General features: G+C 32.7%; 1 protein-coding gene across 7 annotated transcripts in view; it reads right to left on the reverse strand.

Moving 5' to 3' along the window:
• The window catches only part of LOC111054515 (uncharacterized protein DDB_G0284459-like), a 316,682-nt gene that overhangs the window by 97,581 nt on the left and 195,701 nt on the right, over window positions 1–23,400 (reverse strand). For all 7 annotated transcript variants that reach the window (XM_039432095.1, XM_039432094.1, XM_039432092.1 and 4 more), the window contains one exon: window positions 4,900–4,943. The gene's annotated coding sequence lies outside the window, so the exon portion shown is untranslated. The remainder of the gene's footprint in view (window positions 1–4,899; window positions 4,944–23,400) is intronic.

Below are 23,400 nucleotides of genomic sequence, written 5' to 3' on the forward strand. Positions count from 1 at the left end.
AGTATTCGTGGTAGGAAAAAGTTAAAAGCCAGACAAAAAAGTAGAGAAGACAGACTGGAGTGTGCGGTTGGAGAAACTTGATTATCGACGCCTATTATGAAAGGTGCATTTACGCATACCTTCATCTTCCATAAAGACTTTCTTTATGGTGAATGCTAAATACCAAACACCAAGACCTTGCCTGCTATTAATAAGCGACTTGCCGCTCCAGTTGGCTAACTAGAAACCGATTTTCTTGTCAGTTCCAATTCGAATTAGTAACGGCAATAACATTTGTAAATTTATGCTGTTATCCTGTTCTACGCCTATAAATAGCAGGTCTATTCATAGGCCTACACGAGAAGAACATGTTGATAACTTGTAAAAGATTCGAATAACGGAAACGTTAATCCTATTTCTTGCCTGGTGTGGGATTAGACTAGTTCAGATTAGATTTATTCTTTTTGTCGTAGAATAACACTTTTCCATAATTATTATTCAACTTTATTGTAAATTTCTACATTTTTCAAAGCGGTAAAGAGTGAATAATTTAAGAATTTTAAACAATTTTGGACTTAGGGAAGTAGAAGTGCCACAGAGTAATCAGGGGGTGATAAAATGATGAATCGATCAATCGTAACCGGTTTCCAGTGAATCTACCAATTTCTTTGTTAGCAATATTTCACCAATAAATTTTGAAAAATGAAAAAAACTGATATGAATAATTCTTTTATAATTGTCACCAAAACCACCCCTCAATTAATCATGATCTTTCAATAGTACATACTACACAATCAAAGTATTGATAAATTTTCCAAACCAATAAATTTCCATTCAGATTAGAATCTAATCACAGATTGCTTTCGGTGGAACATCGACTAGAACCCTACACCGACAGAGCATCTATCAGAACGCGAAGTGATTGTCTCTCACAACCAAGAGTCACAAACAGACTGGAGCCACCGGTCTCCGCTCTCCGCTGTGGCGCAAAGGTATGTTGATCAATCGCCAAGACGTCTTGCTTGTCTCTATATCGGGCCGCACAAATAAAGCACGTGGCATGCCGCAAAATAGCGCAGACATGAGTCAGTCAGGCAAGGATTCACTGCAAGGCGACATCAGCTCATCTATTTCAACAGGTGCATTCTAGTCAACTTGTCCTTAGCCGGCATGATCTGCTGCAATGCGGCGATCTAGGTACTGTTTTATCTGCAATGTCATGATGCCAAACATGACCTTGAGGCATTACTGCACAATCAAAGTGTTATTGCATCGATTGAAGAGTTTTCATTGATTGAGAAATTTGTCAGCTTGGAGATGAGTTTTGTGATCTTGTCTTCTGACACCTGTACAATGTGTTTGATAATTTATTCGGAATGTCTAGTCAATCATGACCTTGGAACAGTACTAAGACGATCAAATTATTCTTACACAATAAGCCTACATACATTATTGATTGAGATAACTAAATGCAGTACTAACTAATCTGATTGAACTTTATTAGATCATTTTCCAATATGAAGGTGATCTTTGTAAACTTGTCCTTCGACATCTGCAATAATATGACTTATATTATATTATTAATATACTATTGTATTATTATTATTGACAATAATATGCCAAACAAGTATGGCAATGTCAAGGCAATCATAACCCTAAAACAATACTACCCAATCAAATAAGTATTGGAATATCTCAACTGATTAAACTTGATGGTTTTGGAGATCTTGTCCTTTGTCAACCACATGCGATTTTGAAGTTGATTGGCAATGTCATTATCTGTTAATAGTACCATAGATGATAAAACATAGGTACACTCTATTCTTAGTTTGTGATAGTACTACAACTTCACAATCATGTATTTATGTGGAAATTTTTATTCTATAGACTATCTATTCTTATTCTACGACAGCACTACAATCTACAAATAAATGTATTCATAAGGAGATTTTTCAACATGGAGATTGAAGATGGTTCTTGTGATCTTAAGCTGTGACAATTGCATGCGATTTGACATTGATTGGCAATGTCTCATCACCTTGTAATATGAGATTGCACAATTGAAATTTGTTCAATGTGGAAACTTATTCATCAAATAAGGTATGAAAAGAGAAGGATGCTCAAGTTGTTCAACTTTTTTGCGATGTTGAAGTGATGTTCAAGCGAAAGGAAACTATTGAAGGCTGAATAATGAAAAATGGGTTGGAAATATAAAATGAAAGAACTAGACGAGATGAATTGATGGGACAATCGTTTTAAATGAAAAATGATCATAATAAAAATAGGTGAAGGTCACAAACTAAATCTTGTACAGTGCGTTTATCTGCAGGATTTTCCAACAAACTATACAGACTGAGGACGATAATTTAAAAATTATATTTTTTAATTGTTACATTACATGTGGGATTTTATGTTGGGAGGGATGATGGAATAAACATCGCAAGATAATGACAGCACACAATAGAAATACTTTCTGATAAACATAACAAATAATTGCTCAATTACCCATTACAACTAAATATTTAAAAGTTCCAGGTGAATAGAACAAATTATGAAAGATCAACTTTATTTCTCATTGCTGACCTATTTTGAAATTTTATGAATTCATTTTTTCAAGAGATATACTGAGATTACTTTTTATTGTCAGCATTAAATTTGATGCAGAATAATAATTCCAGAAAATGAAATATTTGCACTGAAATACTCACTTCTTACGTGAACTCTTGCAATAAAGATTTGCACAAGAATAACTTTCTTCATTGCCATTGTAGGATTTATGATTACTTTAATGTTCTGCTATGAGAAGATGAGAGCTGAAGGGTACAGCTACAGCTATTTTGTGGAATGAATTCATGCACATCTGAATTAATGGCGCCCTTCCCAACAAGTTAAATACACCTACTAAATTAGCAAAACTCATTAAATTCCTAACAATCCCAATAAATTTACAAAACTCATGAGCCCGTATCAGGAACACATACCTACCTATGTATAGATTCAAAGTCAGGGATGCTACAGAAATATTTGGCACAGGTGCAAAGCCAGTAATTTATTTCGAGATTAAGATGTTACATCCTTACAGCGAACAATTCTAAACCAATACGAATTTAGAACAAAAACATTCCTGTCGATCTGACAGAGACGTACCGAAATACTGCTTTCTAAATTTAACTGCACCAGTCACTTTTTCCACGCTCACCTTTCGCGGCAGATAACTTTACTACGTTCTTATCAGCTCGTATTTTCAAGCGCCAGAAAAAGATCACAAGAATAGACACTCTTGCATAACAGCAAACTACATAATGAGTCTTGTAAGCAGCGGCCAGACTGAGTGATTAAGATTAATAGCTTATCACTGACCACCTCAAGTCCTCTTCAGAATCTTCTCAATGATTTTTAGTTGGCAACAATACCAACAATGCATTGATTTAGATGCTACATCCTAATTGCAATGAGATACTCTCCAATTATGGAGTTTCTCATCAATAATGCACTGTATCCTATATTCAAGGAGCTATCACATATTTTTCAAGGTTATGGTAGCCTTCTTGAAATATAAACAATTGATGAATAATTTTTGAAGTACTGTTTACAAGTGTTCAGTTTCATAATAAAACTCTCATCACAATCCTTTTCAAGTTTTTATTTTATTTGTATGATTGATCGATCTCACAGAGGAAATAAAATCCATATTCTGTATTTTCAACCGGGTTTCTATTTATTGGTAGCTATATCAGTTCCAGTTGAATACATATCAAATCAAATCAAATCTTATTTTATTCACCAATTGAAAACAGTTTTACATGAAAATGAATAAATAATTTGTAGTTGAATAATTGGCGTGGCTAGAAAAAGAAATCTTGTGCTCTAGCCACGAGTTCAAAACATTTCTTACCTATATTTTAACATGATTTTAGAATTAATACAGCTCTTTATAATATAATCCAGACCAGTACAATACAGATAGACAAATAAGAAAAATCATATACTTAATGTAATATAATTAATCATATATAATATAACCAAGATACTTCAAATATTTTAAATAGCACTAGAATTTCAAAATAGACTAGAGGACATTTGCATACTTCAATAAACATTAGTCTATTAATAACATTATACATACGGTATTTAAGAAAAATTGAAAAATATATTTTGTTTATCAATTGGGAATTTTAAAGGTAATAATTTATTTTCACCCATTCCTTTATTGAATTAAGTTTAGTTCTGGTTATTTTTGTATTAATAAAGTTTTCCGGGATTTTATTCATCAATTTACTTCTTTGATACTCAAATTGGCGTTTGCACGATGTTAATGCTGTAAAATCTATATTAAAAGTGTTAACTACTGTAGGACGTATATTATAAGGAACAGTTCGAGGAGTAAAAAGATGATTATTTTTGTTCAGGAATAAGATTAAATTTGTTAATTATGAAGATATATAACTTGATTTTCAATCAATCATTTTTCATGTTAATATTCTCAACCTCTTCCAGGTTACGGTATTTGAGTACTGTAAAAGTAAGGTATTGAGTTTTGTTATAACTGTGATTCTGAAATTATTATGCTACTGTCTAATTTTTTACTCAACTATTTTCATTTTCCAATGCATGATTTATTTCACGGAACTCAGTTTCGAATCACATAAAACTATTGTCCTAAAAACATTAGCAATATTATTATTAACGTCAGTAACTCAAGACTCTCAAATAGTAAATTGAATTTCTAAATACCTATAAATCCTAAATTGAAAAATATAAAATTGACTATAAAATGACAACACCTGTGAAGAGCTCGATTTGTTCATCTGGAACGGAATTCAGTAGCATTGAAAAGATAATAATGGACACTAATAATTATTATTAACACATTTCGGAAAAATAATTACAAAAATAATGGACACTGTTGAAAGTACTTACATTAAAATTGATGCGGTTGGCTGATAGTTGTGGCAACAACTTCCCTGTAACAATAAACAGGTAACTGTTAATGGAAAGCAAATAAACAGAAAAGTTTGCAACTAAATATGGAATAACGAGTCGACTGCTAGACGGGTACCTTAAAAAGGACAGGAGGTCATTACGCAACACACTTGCAATATCTCAATTGCTGCCGTCTGCTGGGTCAAATTCTTTGTAAACTTTGACAACAGTCAAACTCTGTAACTGGAGGTGAAAATGGAAACCAGTTAATGCTGGTTGAAACGGCAGACGGTTGGAAAAAATTAGGAAACTGACTGAAACGGGCAATATTGAGTAGGGAACAAAATTTGAGAAAAAAGTTTTATATGATATATAAATACTGATTCATCTATTTTACATTCCATGTAACATATTGATGTTAGTAATAAGCCTGATGTCAATTGTGAGACATTTTATTAGTATTTATCATAATTTATAGAATGAGAAATGGGACATTATGAGAAAGGTATAATGAAACTTGGTTAGAAAACTGTGAAATGGAAATATACCGACAAATGATGATATTTATGTGAAAATCTGTCCTACACTTAATATTGCTAGTGACATGACATGGAAAAACTTATATCTTTCAATAAAAAATATAATCTACTGGACTCGTATCCTTTATGATTATATTCATACGATATTACCTTATATATCTTAGAATAATATAGTTACTCTATGCTGATAAATTAGAACTTCAACAACCTAACATACTTATTACAAAGAACATGACGCTAATTAACTAGAATTAAATATCAAGTGATATCTCTGGCAGTGAAAGTAATAAATTCATACACCTAATTGGAAATACAGTAAAATGACTTGAATAACGAATCATTGCAGTATTATGAAAAAAGCTTTGTACTTAAGCATTGGAATTGATAATTAAAACTGCACAAGTTGGAAATAGTTATTAAACTATAATTCAGATTTCAATTCAAAAATAATAATTACTAGTTGATTGTGCAGCAAATAAACTTTCAATTGCAAAGCCATAGCTGAGGAAAAACCTAGACAAAGCAATAAAGTTTTTAATTGCACTTGGCAATCAAACAAAAAAGCACCATTAGGCTACTATCTAATTCAAGGTTATATTATGGGCGTTACTATTTTGAACAATAGATGATTGATTGCTAAATATGCAAAAAGCTAATAAGGCATTATTAATCCTCTGGTTTGTAGTTTGTAGAAGAAAAACTAGGGAAACTGCCTCGATTAGCTGGGAAAGTATTACATTATCTTCTTACAATCGTCAATGTTTTGAGTTCTACTAGTCCTGAACAATTACATCTAGTTTTCTTTTGATGAAAAACCAATCCAGTAGTCACTAAACAGTACATAATTAACCAGATTTATCTCACAGGGAAAGCGTTCCACCTTTTTCCTTCTGATTAACCAATTGTTAAATCCCACAAGTTCTGAACAATAGTATCCAGTTTTTTCTCCATCAAACAACAATCCAATAATCTTTGAACTGTACAGATTCAAACCCAATCAACGATAAACAACTTCCTGATTTTTCTCCAAAGATGCCCACACCAAGTTTAACAGACCGAGTTAATTGTTGAGCAGGAATTAACAGCGGTCAGTTGCATAACTTCAATCTGGGTAACAACTGAACAGGGTAACGGTGAGTGAGTGAGTGAGTGGAGAAAGACGACTCAAGAGTGAGTTGCTGTTTACACTTTAACAACCAACAAAGCACATCGCACTAGTTTCGTTTAAAAAAAGAACACTCCGGAGTACGTCCACCAATTTACTTGGTCGCCTTTCACTTATAGAAGTTAACTTCTAGTTGTACAGTACACGGTTGGTTCTCTTCCGTTAGTTACGATTGTTAGTTACTCCAGACTCTGACATTTGGTTGTTGTGCACCAGAAGTGTTTTGGGACATTATTCAACCCTACACAAAAGACTACGTTTCCGGACTCCACTGATTTATCCTCGGTAACAGCATCCTTACAAATTATAAGAACTCCAGTACCGGTAGACATGGAGACCAAGAAGCACAAAACATCAATGATAAAGAAGCCCTACAACGCCTATCAGAATGTATTATATTAACTGGGTAAAATCAACTGGATAAACTGGGTGAAATTGTAATTTTATTCAATTGTTTGTAGTTTAACACTTCCATATACTCCATTAGTTTCTCATTACAGAAAATGACTATAATTTGTAATGACTTGAGTTTGTAGTTGAACGCTTCCATTTACTCTATTTGTTTCTCATTACAGAAAATGGCCATATTTTATTTTGTAATGACTTGAGCATCGCTAAGGAGATGATGAATAATGAAAAAGATGTCAATCAAATTGAGAATAGAACCCATGCTCGCAGAAGCACTTTATTAATCCCATTTTTATTGGGATCGCATTATTATTGCATATAGCACATTATTAATTCCATATTACTTCATTTATTTATTTATGTACAGGGAATCTTGTTTAGAAATCACGCAGATAGTTTGTATGCGGAAGATGTAGGAGCAGCACTCAGCTCTATGAATTGCCCTCACTATAGAGAATTAAATCCCAATTTCAAGATGGGTGAGCAGCTTGGATTCCAAATGCCCATTGTCAAAGTCCGTTGTATCACTCAATTGCGAATGGCCACTAATGTATCTATATACTTGTATGTTAATAATAGAGGTACAAAAATGTACCTCTATTACCTCTATTAGAGGTACAAATGTACCTCTATAGAGGTACAAATGTACCTCTATTGTATGTCGAATTGTCCTATTTGTAATATTCGTGAAAGAGAAGATATAGAACATTTCTTAGTACGCTGTCCAATGTATAACTCTATTCGTTCCTACTTTCTTGGCGAATTCATCCAAAATGTTGTGTCAGATGCCGACAAAGTAATGGTACTTCTATCAAATTTGAGTGAGAGGAAAATAAATAGAGTATTCCTTTATGTAGTAAAAGTAATTGATATTCGCTTCTTGATTTGTAGTGTTGATACTTGAGTACGTTATTTCGCAAGTGGGATTTCCTGTAACTCATATAAAAAGGGTGTGATGATTGCTATTGCATGCCCCAAGCAAATTAATCACATTTTGTTTGGCTTGAAAAATTGAATTTCCACCCAAGTTTAGTGTAGTCTTATAATTCTGACTTAACTACCATCATTATGCTCATTAGAATGCCTGTAAGTTTAATCAATAGCATGAAATCTTGTAGTTAAAATTATTAAGTAATGTACCTGTCCTAAAGTACCTGTACCAATCCAAAGTAGTATTATAATGTAATGTTAATGTTCCTGTAAATTTTGGTAATATGCTATGAAGTATTGTTGTGTTATTCAAGTATTTATTTAAATTTAATTATAATTATTCCATTGATGTCTTGATACAATATTTCATGTTATAAATTTTCAGTTATGAAGTAATATTCTATAAGTCTTGATTGTTTGATAATCCACATGGAGTGGAGACATTTATAACAGACATAGAGAGTGAAATCGTGCTCTCTCACGAACTGACACTTTACTATAGAATTCATTTCTATTGGAGGTTATTGTTGGAATTATAGAATAATTGTGCATGTATCTCTATTTAACTGTATTTCTGTATTTGTATGGCTGGTCCGTGAACAAATAAAATGATTATTTATTTATTTATTTACAATGCAAATGGAACTAATAACATTGGCAGATAAAAAAATAAGGTAGTCCTTGTGCTATTTTTCTTCCAAATTTATAGGTGACAGTCTAAGATAAGGTTGAAATTTCACGTGTACAATTTTTAAAAATTGTAGTACAAAATAAACATGAAAACTATCAATTTTGAATTTAGATGGCTTGATTTGATAAATTAATTTAATTAATTACTTGGAAGGGAGATTCTAAACACAATTTTTCTAGACCTGAGTTAGATTTTCTGACTAATCCCTGAATACACTATTTCTGAGTTGGATTTGAAGAATAAGCTCTAATAAGTGAAAGTGATAATAAGAGTGAAATATACCCTTCATCATGACTAGTTCTTACTCAGCAATCTCGTGTACTGAAGTTAAAAAATAGAGTCTACTGATAAACAATAAAAATCTAATCCTGAGTAAGAATTTCTGACGAGTCCCTGAATACACTATTTCTGATTTGGATTTGAAAAATAAGTTCAAATAACTAAAAGTGATAATCAGAGTGGAATAAATAACTCCTTCATCAGGACTAGTTACTCAGCCTTCTCTTATACTAAAGTTAATGAATAGAGCCAACTAATAATCAATAAAAATCCAATTTATGCAATTCAAGTTCATCATAAATTAATGATGAAAATACATAGAATGATAATATATCATTTGAAATCATAGAATGATTGGGGATAAAAAAACTGCGTTACTGTAGTAAGATACTAATTTTATGCATCTTTTACAGCTGAATTTATTCTTTCACTGCAGCTTCAAAAATCTTGGATGCATTTTAGTCGCATAAACAAACCACTACCATTACCATGTTTTTCAGTCTGAACCACCCCTACTATAGGCCTTTTAGTCGTAAACCCATCAGTCTCCAATAATGAGATTCAAACCATCTTCAGCCGAACTAAACACTATTGGTACAGACTACAGCCATTCATCTATCTTCACTTGATGGCATCATTTGGAATGACGTTTAGGTCTTCATAAATCTTTCAAAGTGGTCTCTTCCTCCCTTTCAACCTCTCCTTGGCATTCCACATTCTTCCACCCTTCTTTCGAATGCTATCTTGGTTCAGTGTTAGTTTATTCATTAAATTATTTTTTACAGAAGACACATGTGTTGAAAGTCGTATCCGTTTTGGGATTCGACTCAATCATTAAAAACACTGCTTCTTTTTGCTAGAACAGAGTAGCCATGAGAAAAAATTGTAGATAAATGTAGACGTTACTCATAACATGTATTGTTGCTAGCAATAAAATTATATTCATAAAATAGTATTATAGTAGGCCTAACCCTTTTAAATTAATAAAATGGTAGATTGCAAAATGCAAATTATTATTTTATTAATTTCGAAAAAGGGAACTATAATTCTACTTTATAAAAATGACAATAAGTAGCCCTGATTAAATACATTTTAAAATTATATTCATTTATTTATGATAGTGAATAATGAATAAATCTATTTATCGCTTTCATACAGTATATTATTACATAATTTTGAAAATGAACAGTAAAATACAGTTTCTACAGGACAAAAACGAAGCAAAATGTATTATTCTCTCTTCTCATCATAAACAGTCGAAAGTAGTATTATTAGCATGACAACAACAGTCCATCATGACAAACATGACAATCTGATAACACTTATGATCTTGATCACTACATTTCACATACTCAAATCAATCAATCAGAAATTCTTTATTGGTTCTTCATGACAATATACAAGAAGAAAAAACTTTCAGCAAAAATATAAGAAACCAATCGCCTGCAATGAAAATCCTATGCGCAGGTGAGAGTTGCTAATACAAATTCAATATGAGTCATTTTACAAAAGATGAAATAAGAAATTATATAATATAATATTAATAAAAGAAGATGATGAATAAGTGGAATACTCGTATGCAACTGAAGACATCCTTCATTTCCGGAACAGTAGATAGTAAGTGAATGATGGAACCAATCAACCAATGATGATTCTGATGAACCCAAATTTTGAGGCTAGTTTCTTACTACAGAAAAGTTATTTTTCATCAATTAATAGTATGTAATAATACTGTGATGTTTTCCTTACACGTTACTCCCAACTCCTTCGATGAGGAAGATAATATATAAAATAGAATTATAGTTCCCTTTGAAATTAAAAAATAAAATAAAAATATATAAATTGTATTTTTATTCTCTTATTCTATTAATTTCAAAGGGTAATATAATTCTGTTTTATATATACTGCATGCATGTTCACTTTTCACCATTTAAACATCATTATTAAATTTTCAACTCTAATTGGAGCTTAATTTTCAACTCTAATTTAGATTATAATGTAATATAATCTATCATGAATTCTCAGCTTTGATACTCGGTGTGGCTCCATATGGCCATACAGCTGATGTTACAATGTTTTTCAAATGATCTTGTTTGTCTTGTGCATGCATGCAGTACGAAAATAATTAATTTCTCTGGTATTCTTTGACCAATCTTAATGAATAAGGTATCCTTGAAATCTGTAAATTTGATAACTTTTTGTCTCTTGTAAATTTTCTGTAAAGTGAACGGTTTTCGTGCAATTTTCCATCAAAAATTTAAAATGGCCGCCATTTTGAAAATTTACATCTAAATTATTCTATTTTAATTTTTATAGTTGAGTCTTTATAGCATAAATATTCATGCCAAATTTCAGATCAATACAATAAATATTTCGTTCTTGAGATAAAAATTCCTAAGTGAAAAAAAAACAAAATGGCAGCTACAAGGATAACCGCTGAGTTTTGGACACTTTGGACACTACGACATTATTTTGTACTCTCCTATCATCCAGGAACAATACCCTAAAGTGTTCGAAACTACTTCTGTAACACCCTGTATATTGTAGATTTTGCAAGTAATTCTTCAATTATTAATGTTTATTTTACAAATTCTTTTATAAACTGTATTGAATTCTAGATCCACAACAATAGTCTACCAACTTTTCGCAATAATTTGTAGCTGGCAACGAAACCTAACGGCACATTAAATGAATGATGAAATCGTGAAGAGAAACTGTGAGTTACATTCACACGTATTCTGGCCCAAGACCGAAAACAGTGAGCTCCAACTTGCAACTCACTGTCGAGACTTTGGTTCGTCTGAATTTGGAAACAGGAGATGCAATTAGGCTGTCGCGGCTTGGCTAAATTAGAGGCATTGTATGCTAATCCTAATGCGCTGCTTCGTTTTCTGCTGAATTTTCGATACCCCAAACATCTGGCCTCGATCGGATGGCGAGAGAAGGAGAAAGAAGGAGTGGAGAAACGAGAAGGAGAAGTGGAGGGGAGGAAGAAGAGTGGAAGAGGACACAGTAAAACAAATTTTATAGAAAGAGGTATTTTCTGATCCTTGAAACTTCCAAAATTCAGTTATACTATTGGAAATTCAAATAACAAAATAATCTAACAAATTATCAATTTTTCAGTCCATAATAGTCACAAGAAACTCTTAAAGTTAATAATTTGGGCTCATTATCAGTATATAATCCATAAATACTCATGGATATTCCTCTAAATTAGAATGCCTGAAGACCGTTTCCTATTGAATGCCCTACTCCACAAGCCAATAGGCAGAAGAAGTATTGGTAGACCGAGGAAGAGATGGACGCCGGAACAGGCTTGAAAAGCCTAATCCATGACGATGATGATGATGATGATGATGATATTCCTCTAAATCCTCATAGGATCAACATAAATGCAGTCATTTGATTCAATTCTGAATACATTACATTCTCTTTCATTCATCACGCCTTCTCTACTTCAATCTTTACAATACACCTTCCTCAATCAGTTTTATCAAACTGAGTTTGTACCAGATACTTTGAGAACTCTTTGACTCTCCTAACTCACCACTTATGTTGTTATTTTTAAACAGGCAGGAACTAAAGAAAATTCTCAATGTGAAACTGAGGTTGGGATACACTAGTTTTAGAAGAAAATATACTTGTTACCTTGAAGGGAGTATACAGATATTGAAGGTATCTAAAAATGCCAACTCTTGCATTGTTTATTTGCACTCTTGTAGAGGGTATAAGATGTTAATACAATTTATATCAAAATTTTGGAACAGAAACAGTTTTGGGCTTAAGCATGATGTTCCTTTTCCAATCATTCATAACTAGTAGTTCTGTGAACAGTAGACCTCACGCAGTATTCTCATCCACAAGTACCTGATTGAAACTATAGACCTTATGGAAATACAGCAATAGACTGGTTTCTCAACACATCTGTGTAATCACTCTTGTCAGCTGATTTATGATGAATAATTCTATAGTCTGATATTTACTCTAATATTGGCGTATGAAGGAGGCTCCTTTTTCCTTTTATATTATCCTTCAAATGCAAAATTTCCAAAAACCTTGTATATACGTCGACGTGCAATTAAAAAAGGAACATACGTGTCAAATTTCATGAAAATCTATTACCGCGTTTCGCTGTAAATGTGCAACATATAAACATTTAAACATTCAAACATTTAATCATTAAAAGAAATGCTAAACCGTCGACTTGAATCTTAGTCCTCACTTCGCTCGGTCAATGAGTTATCAAGAATATTGTATCTATGAATGTATGTATGAATATAGAATTAAATAACACCTCTTATATTTCTAGAATTTTCTCTCTGTTATTATCTATTTTCTAAACAGCATCACTCTGTTCACTTCCCTCATTTTACAGTCATTGAAGTCCAAGGAGCCTTCACAACAAACGATTACCATACTACTACACAATCATCAAGTGCAAGAAAATGAGAGAACAAATAACAAAATAACAAATAAATGCAATCCAATAAAAAAGTGTTATTGTCGAGATTGTTGCAACCTTGAACGCCTGCTGCTAAAAGAGTGTCTGATTAGGTGAGACTGTAATGGAGTACCTCAATAAAGTACCTACCAACAATGAATGTAACAACATCCAACACTATTACATACAATAGCTCTTTGAAAATGGCCAGTGTGATTAATAGTCGAATGCATACTGTATATGGTAAGAAAGCAAGCCAGTGACACAAAACCAAAGAACTATACTCTGGTAAGAAGCGACACGAGTTTGTATAAGTAACAAGCTAAAATCCTCATATGTATGTCGTTTCTACAAGAGTATAGAGACTGGTTAGACTGGAGGATTATGAATGCATTCCAGAGACTCTAAATCCAACCATAGTTATCTAGTCATAAAGGATTGTTGTACAGTATTCAGCTCCAAAGTATGTCTCATGTCTGTACTCTGTACTTTCATAATAGGAGTATGGAGGAGAAGAATAATTATTCTCAGAAAGAGAGGTGGAATAGTTTTGAGAGATCTCAATGGAGACAGCACAATAAAGTACAAGAGGAATTCTGCAATTTTTGTTAGGTGTATTCAGTTATCTGGTTGGCCCTCAAATCACCGAAGTCAATGGAAAATTCAAGTGAGAAAAACTTATTTAATCAATATATTTGTTACCATTTGGGTGAAACGTTTTGTAAGGACGTGATAGAAGACATGCTAAACTTATTACCAACTAGGTTTATATGGAGAATGAATAATGGATAATGAATTTATTGCCAAATACAACAAATATTTTTACAAATAAAATATTCATTAAATTACAATAGTTTTTGGCGTGACTGGAAAAAGAAGCATGGGCTCCAGCCACGAGTTCTAAAAATAAGAAATACATTATTTGTTTAATCTAATAACAGCAGTACAAATGATACAATTCTGTTGATGGATGATAATCTATGGATGTTGAATTTTAACAATAATCAAGTACTTGATAAACAAAATATAGATGCACAGAAGAATAATATAAAAATTGTCGATTTTTATCATTTTTACACAATTAATATTGCCAAAAATTGGTGATTCAGCCAATTCAATTCTCAATTTTAAAATAATCAAGAGTATAAATCCAAGAGTATATTAATAATTCAAGAAACTTGTCTGCGTCCGAAAAAAAAAGAATTCCAAGTGTTGAATGAAATTTTCTGATTGAAACACTTCCTGTTGTTGACTTCCTTTCAAGTAAGAATTATTTTACTTGAAATTTAAAGCAAAACTCTCATATTGATTCGCAAATACTTGAAGGTAGATAAATTTTTTCATACTCTATCAGTACTTTCTTGGAACAAATTCAATGGGTGCTGATCGGAAGATACAGTATAGAAACTGAGCCTTTCTTTGAGATAAGGAAGTACAAAATGGACTGGCACTAGCACACCAGTACCGTTCAGCACGACAATTTGCAGCAGTGTTTAGTGCACGTCTCAGACCATCAAACGGCCTATCCAATCCCATCCCACATTGTGCTGTGAAGTGTTTGGCGCCCATTTCCTGACAATTTCCCGCTCAAATGCAATCGAACAAGACGAAGAAGGAGTGAATAAAGAAGAAGGCAAAGATACGAGTTGAAAGAAGAGATAGAAGATAGAAGGATAATCAAAAGGAGGAGAAGGAGAACAGGAAAAATAAGAACAAATATGAACAAAAAGAAGGAGAAGAAGAAGAAGAAGTAGAAGAAATTTAAAGAGTGATAGACGTTGTTGGAGAAGAATAAGATGAAGGAGAAAAGTAATATGGTGGAGAAAACGGAGAAGACGAACTAGGTGGAGGAGACGAAGGAAATAGAGAAGACGAAGAAAAAGAGGAGAGGAAGATGAAGGAAAAGAAAACGAAGAAGGAGAAGAAGAATAAGACGAAAAGGAAGAAAATGGTGGAGGAGAAAAAGGCAAACACAGTGGAGGAGAAGAATATGACAAAGAAGAAGAGGAGAAGAATATGATAAAGAAGAAGAGGAGAAAGAAGTGAAGAACAAAATGAGACGATAGAGGAGAAGTAGGAGATGAGAAGAAGGAGGAGGAAGAAGAAGAGAAGGAAATAAATTGGTGAAAGATGATGGAGAGGAATGAAAATAACATTGGAAACTAGTACAAATCAAAATCGAGAATTTAAAGTACTAAAGATTGAGTAAAGAGCAGAAAAATCACAGCTTGTTACTATCAAAAAGACATCAACCGCTGTGACATTGTAATTGCCCGGGCGTTATACCAGAGACAAGAAATATAGTTTATCTCATTTCTGTATAGGGCTACTTTTAATATAAATATAAAGAAAATAAAAATCTCAGTACCCTTTTTTTGAAATATTTTATAACAAATTGTTTCGGACATTTATGCCATTTTCAAGTGATATGAAGTAAATAAATAAATACTTTATATTTAAGAAATATAGTGCTTATCATATCCTTATGCTTATCCTTTATCTATGGTTATACCTATCTACAGCAATAGACCGGCTATAAGGATGCTCCAATGCATCTAAAATAGTACTCTACCTGCAATAACTATAGAACTACATACATGGTACTATAGTGATATGCACTTTATACTGTCAACATCCCTTACAAATAACACCAAAACTTCCAATTCTACAGTGCTGACATTTTACACTGAATCTTACTATAGGCAATTTAAACGTTGAAACGTTGCACGCCGTGTCTTCCAATTGAATTGCGATTCTTCGCTAACATCTCAAACAGCTGCCATGTACCAAAGAGTAAAGACTGTTTAAAGATACCTGGATTATCTGGCTCTGCATGTACTTACTCTCCAGAGACTATGCTCAAATACTCCAGCTTGAAATGTCTCACGAACATGCCGGAGACTTCTGGGTTTTTGTTCTCATCCCTCTCAACCCCACTCACATACTCACTCGCTCACTTACTCTCACACACTCTCACTCTTTCTCTCTAACTCTCTCACTCTTTCTCTCTAACTCTCTCACTATCTCTTTCTCTCACTCTATCTCACTCTTGCAATAGTTTTCCGTGTACCTGTGTCTCTGTCAAGTGTTTGCTCCTTTCACATCTATTCGCGGTTTTTCTCGTTAAGGCGCTAATTTGTTGTCTTTAAAACGCACCTTAGGCTCGTGGGAATATTGGAATTGGTAGTAGACCAACTAGAAGCCGAGTTGTATACTTAGAGGTTCATTTAGTAGAGATGGCTCTTCTAGTGCGAAATACAGTACTAGTGCGAAAAGGACTCTTTCTTTGCGAAATACAGTGCACTACTCATGATGACAATTACACTAATGATCCATTATCCAGGTTTATAGTATCTCATGAGTAGAGAATATTTTACCAAGTTAACTCATATCTTGTGTTGAAGTTTATTCATATTCCCTATGGTTATGGAAGCCATCGATTCCTGAAGATTAGATTGAGATTTTCCCATGTAAAAAGAGTTTCAGAATATAATACATTCTCGTCAATCGACTTTGATCAGAGACAAGTAATCTATTTTGAATAATAATTGAATATCTTATTCTATGCTTGGATCCAACACTTGTTCCAACTTGTATATAACCTAGACCAAATAATTACGAATCTGGTTATTATTCTTTGTACTTTTCCACCTTTTCATTTCAGTTACAAATTTATTACATCTGGAGGATCATTATTTAAAATTTAGATCCTGAAGTTATTATTCACCTACTTGGTTAAGAAGTTACATGATATTTTTGTCATTATTTAATGCATTTAGTATTATCCAAGGTATTGGAATCCTATACTATTAAACGAGCAGCTTCTGTTTTTTATGTTTATATGTTAAGATGTTTATATGTTTGTATTTCATCGGATCTCGAAAACGGCTCTAACGATTCTCAAGAAATTCAGAAAATAGTAGGTTTATAATATAAAGATTCAATTGAACTAGGTCTCAACCCTTGGAAAACTCGCTGAAGGAAATTAAAAGGATAATTATTATTCATCCTTGGAAAAGCAGCTGATAATAATTATTTCGTCGCCTGTTGGTGATAGAAGTGAGTGAGCGAGTTCATATGTGGTGGACTGTGTAAAAATTATGACAGCTGTAGAACTTTTGTAATCATTCAATGAGGTACTAAGTGCCGGTTGCAAAAAAGCCGGGTTATTTCCAATCCTGATTAATTCCAGTTGATCCATCTTTTTGAAATGGTCTTCTCTGATTTGGTTCACGTGAAGTTAATCAGGATTAAAATCTAACCGGCTTTTGTGCAACTGGTCCTTTGTGAGGGAAATTTTTGCCTTCCCTTTGGGAATTAATCTGAATTTACTGTGATTAGATAGAACATTTCTGTATGGATGTTATTATAATTTCTTCTTTCGTAATTCATTTTTTATGCTTTTGTAATCTGAGCGAAGCTCGGTCCCCGATATTGTATTCTAATTCTAGGTATTGTAGGTACATTAGTTGTATCTGCTGATGCACCTCATTACTGAAACACATGCAATAGACCCTCCTAGTCTCTATATAAGCTGATATGAAAGCTTTCAACGTCATCTTACAATATTTCCATGCATGAGGCAAGAATTGATTCCTATTTCTCATCCATGTGCCAACGTTAATACTGTAGGAGTACAGAGTACTTGAATCTGTTATTCAAAATTTCCCCGAAATCAAATTCTTGCATCAGCATTTAACCATAACCATACCCTCCCCGTAGTCATGAAACACAAAAGAACTTTGAAAAAAATTCTCCTAAACCGTTATTTTTTATTACACTTGATCCAGTCCAATAAATTACATTGTTGCCTAGTGACCTTGCAATTTATGGAAGAAAAATAATTCAATTATGTTTTTATGACTTGCTTTCATACCATGAATATAAACATAATTTGGATTAATGGGTGGAACGAATTACATTATGATCAATCGCATTATAATATGATAGCGGACCAGGTGTAATTGGCACTTTTGATTGATCCTTCAGATAGCTTACTATAGCTCACGATAGCTATAGCTTACTATAATAGCTCACTTCAGTCAGCATTACTTGAATGGGAGGCAATGTTGTTATCTTATGAGGTATACTGACAGTTTAAAGTGAGTTACAATGTAATCACACCAGTGAGTACCAAGTAGTAAGAGGTAACAAAGCATGGGTGTAGTTACCTGTAGGGCATGCTTATTTATCTGCCAAGGTCATCTAATGTAAATTCTAGAGCAATATTCAAATTTTCCAATAGCCCCAAGTACGACACGAATGCTTGATGTGGAAACACCTCTAGGCGCCATTCATTTACATCAACAATTTGATCAATTTATTGATTGGAAGTTTCGAATTGGTTCTATGAATATGAGTCCATATTCAGAACAAAGATATTCCTAGAAAAAATGTTGATTTTCAAGTTACAACACATTTTTGTTGTTACGATGAGGGTGTTCCAAGTATAAGACAAAAGCATCATTAGAATGTAGGCTGATCAACAAGATAATGAGAGTTGATCAAAAAAATAATCAACAAGATAATGAGAGAGTGGAGCGATGTATTCCAATGAATTTTCCTCCAGGAACATTGTCAGAGTATATTGAAGATTCTATCTGTTTAGCAGAAAGAGCAAGTTGCACAGATCTACTAGATCTATCTGATCTATCTGTGCAACATGTTGCACAGAGTATGATTCTGTCAAAGAATATGTCTAAATATTGAAGATTGAATTCAATGTCTTACATGAATGTTATAGATGTTGTATGTATAAATGATTATCAATGAATGTCTCTGAAGTAGTGTTAGTAATCATTATTATTAAACGAAAATCCAAATTAAATGCTGTAAATTTGAATAAATGTAATTTCTCATTGATTTCCATCTGTAGTGTTAGTGATCTTTATTGTTAGTGATCTTGACTCTTTCAAGTTTTAAAACGTGTTGTGCTGCAGAGAAAAACTACTGTTTTAGCAACACGAGGGGAATTAATTCTCAAATCCTATCCACTTACTACATGACATACATTCAATTCAAAAAAATAAAAATCATGGTAGACGGTTCTCTCACTTCCTTGATGCTAGTGTACAACTAATTTCATCTGGAATTTTATGTAATCGGCTCAACTTAATTGAATAAAACCAAGTAATAGCAGACCTGTTTAAAGATTGGTCATTTTTGCAGCGTGAAGGTAGTCATGCAAACTAATAAAAACAAAATGATAGGGAAGCGAAATGCGCTTGAAGCATGTCAGTGAGAGCTGTGATTTTTTAAGAGAGTCTATTTCATTATAGTCCTACATTGGGCTTTTATTAGCATTAGTATGGAGCAAGTAGCAAGATATGATTGCATGAACTTTATATGTAAACATAATAAACATGCAAACTCGGTTCGGACGATTCAACTCTTGATCTCTGAAAATAAGTGTAGGTCTACAAAACACAGGTGAGATAAGACACAAGTATACATTTAGGAGTGCACAGCATCTTATAGCCACACCTGCACTAATAAAAAGAAAGATAACAGGATTATTACATAAGATTTGAGCTTGCAACCAGAGATACCAACAGGAAACGAAAAGGCGTGTCATAAAATGAATTGCAGTCGACTCATTACTGTTCATAAAAGTTGAGATTGAGAAGAAACAAAATGAAGATTTCTTGAAGAAAAGTGAGATATTGATAACATCAGATGACCAGAATATTAAAATAACACATTCCAAACAACTAAGAGCCATAATGTCTTACCTAAACTCGAATCAGTTAATAAAGGCATAGTAGCATTTAAAAGATAGAACCTTATTATTTAAGGGTGAACTGTATTGTTCTATTGTTTTGGCTTTTATATGTTATCAGTATCATCAAAGAATCTAGCTGTTACACGAGTATTCATATTTTTGATGCAGTTTTTCATACAGCTTTTCTTGTATAGGGAAAAATGAGGCAACTGGTGAAAACAAATTATAATTAAATAGGTAAATGTATTTGATTTAAACAAGTTATTCAAACAAGTTGATTGAAAAAACAATTACACAATTAAAATTGATTTTTTTCGCAATATGTTCTCCTACCACTGTATAGCCTACACTAGAGTTCATTTAGTTCATTGATTGCTAGCAAAGTTCCAAATATACATAAAACGATGTAAGCTTGAAAAACAGAAATAGTAGAATAGAAATAAAGAAAGATGATGGATAAGTGAGAATAATAAATTTGCAAATAATGCAAGGAGAGAAAAATTTAATCCAAATAAATCAGGGATAGTAGAATAGAAATAAAAAATATGATGAAATTGTAACGAAACTTCAATTGTCAAATGATAATCCTTCGTTATACTGCCTACACGAGAGTTCATTTAGTTCATTGATTGCTTGCAAAGTTCCAAATATACATAAAACTATAAAAGCTTGAAAAACAGGAATAGTAGAATAGAAATAAATAAAGATGATGAATAAGTGAGAATAATAAATTTGTAAATTATGCAAGGAGAGAAAATTGATTTATCAAAATAAATCAGGGATAGTAGAATAGACATTTTGAAATAAATATGATGAAATTGTAACGGAAATTCAATTATCGAAATGATAATCCTTCATTATACAGAAGCAATCTCTATTTGACAACTTGTATTCATAAAAGATTATGCTACATTCCGGCCAAATGTCATCCAGTTCCAAGTAGCATATAAACATGCAATTCAATTGTCCAATAACATGCAAATTATTCTTGTGCTAAATTCAGTCCTAAAGAAGGCAATGATGGCATGCGGTCGCTCAAATAATCAACAAGTCATGAATCTCATCTCTGACTTAAATCAGAAGGAAGCTGAGGCTGATTCCATGATAAGCATTGGATGCATTTAGATGACACATCAGATCTGAAAGCTGCAACATTTTCAGCGCACTTTTAGCACGTGATATTCAAATGCATGATTACAAAATTATTCCTTCATATTTGAAGTGGGCGCTTGACCCTTTCAGCTGTGCATTTATTTCTACATTATCCGCTAGCAGGATAAGACAACATACGCAAGTCATCCTCCTTCAGTCAGGATTCACTGAAACATTGCTTAAATGGGAAGCATTCATGTTACAATGCTGACAGTTATAACTGAATCCAACAATATCAGGATAAGCATCTCAATCACGCCATCACATTCCTTCATCCTTTATTCCTTTTTTCCATCCTTGTTGCACCTCCCATTGTCAGCCAATTAATTCAGTTTTAATAGAAAACCGTTCAACCGCTTCACAACAATTGCCATTGCATAACTGCGACGAAATTTTCTTCACACAGAATATCTGACACAATAACTTGAAAGTTTCACGTATGGAGAAAGTTGTTCGGAAAAAGTTGCACGTATGCTGATCATGTATGCAGGTTTGTGGGTGGTTGATGAATACAATGACACGTACATAATTAAGTATTAGCAATGTGGAATTTAATCGGAATCCATTTTCTAGAATACATTAATTTGAATAATAATTCAAAGTTTATGTAATAATAAGATCTGTTCGATAATTTAGATCGTGCAGTAGTGATGAGGATAAAATAAATATCTCAAATTATTTCTATTTTCCAAGCGAAAATTCAGTTTCAAGAAACTAGAAAGATGTGACCAATAATTATTGTGAGCATATGGAAAATCTTGAACAAGCTTATTTATTTTACTTGAAAATTATAAAACTCAATAGTGATAAGCTAAACTCGAATGGTGAAATAGACTTAAAATAGTATTATGAGATTAATATTTTCAAAACTTGATAGATATTGCAAGAGACATTGTTGACCGAGCGAAGTGAGGTCTAAGATTCAAGTCGACGGTTTGGCATTTCTCTTAATGTTTAAATGTTTATATGTTGCGCATCTACGGCGAAACACGGTAATAGATTTTCATGAAATTTGACACGTATGTTCCTTTTTTAATTGCGCGTCGACGTATATACAAGGTTTTTGGAAATTTTGCATTTAAAAGAAAATATAAAAGGAAAAAGGAGCCTCCTTCATACGCCAATATTAGAGTAAAAATCAGACTATAGAATTATTCATCATAAATCAGCTGACAAGTGATTACACAGATGTGTGGAGAAGCCAGTCTATTGCTGTATTTCAATAAGGTCTATAGTTTCAATCAGGTACTTGTGGATGAGAATACTGCGTGAGGTCTACTGTTCACAGAACTACTGGTAATATGTAAAGTCTAAAGCTAGGTTTACACTAAGTAGCAGAACTACATGTAGCACAGCTATATAGCTCTGCTACAAGTTCAAAAAATGATACTGGAGATCTGCTATATAGCAGTTTAAAGCCTATTTTCTCAGCTATATAGACTAGCAGAAAATAAGCTATCCAAATATTTCGGTAAACATCAAAAAGATCAATATGTAAAGTCCACTATATGTAAGACCACTTTCCTGTCTTACTTTTATTGGTAGAAATAGTTTCTTCTTAACAACTTAAATAATCATTCACTCAAGCAACAAGGGAAGTTCAATGTGAAATAAATGAAAATAATTATTATGTGAAGTAAGTCCCATGATTAAATGGAATAAATTAATGACAGATTTCTTATTAGCTATGAAAGCAAAAATATTCCATCAGTAACACTTCTAAAAAAGTGCAATGCTTAAGCAAGTCTGTAATCAAAGTCTGGAGTTTGGAATTTTAGAATTCTGCAATATTAAATTAGATGAAACTGAAAATAAAGAATGTGGTGATAATTCCCCTTCACCACTGTGAAAAAAAATCAATTTTGAAGAATTCCAAACATGTCAAAAAATTTAAATCGTGCAAATACCATGAATGCATCAGCAAGCATGGAGGATTAATCAGTAGTGAAACAGAAATTCATTTATCTCAAATTCCACCAGTAGAAGAAATAGCTTCAGACGCTACTTGAAAAAATTAGGTAATAAGATTAACAGAATGGAAAGTTGTAGACTAATCGAAATTCTAAAGGTTAATTGGCAATATTTATAGAAGAAATATTGAATTTCAGCTCAACTGATGTGTTTGAAAAACGTTATCTTACTAAAGGCTGGAAAAAACTAATTCACTCA

Source organism: Nilaparvata lugens, chromosome 7 (assembly GCF_014356525.2).
Source record: "Nilaparvata lugens isolate BPH chromosome 7, ASM1435652v1, whole genome shotgun sequence".
Lineage (NCBI taxonomy): Eukaryota > Metazoa > Arthropoda > Insecta > Hemiptera > Delphacidae > Nilaparvata > Nilaparvata lugens.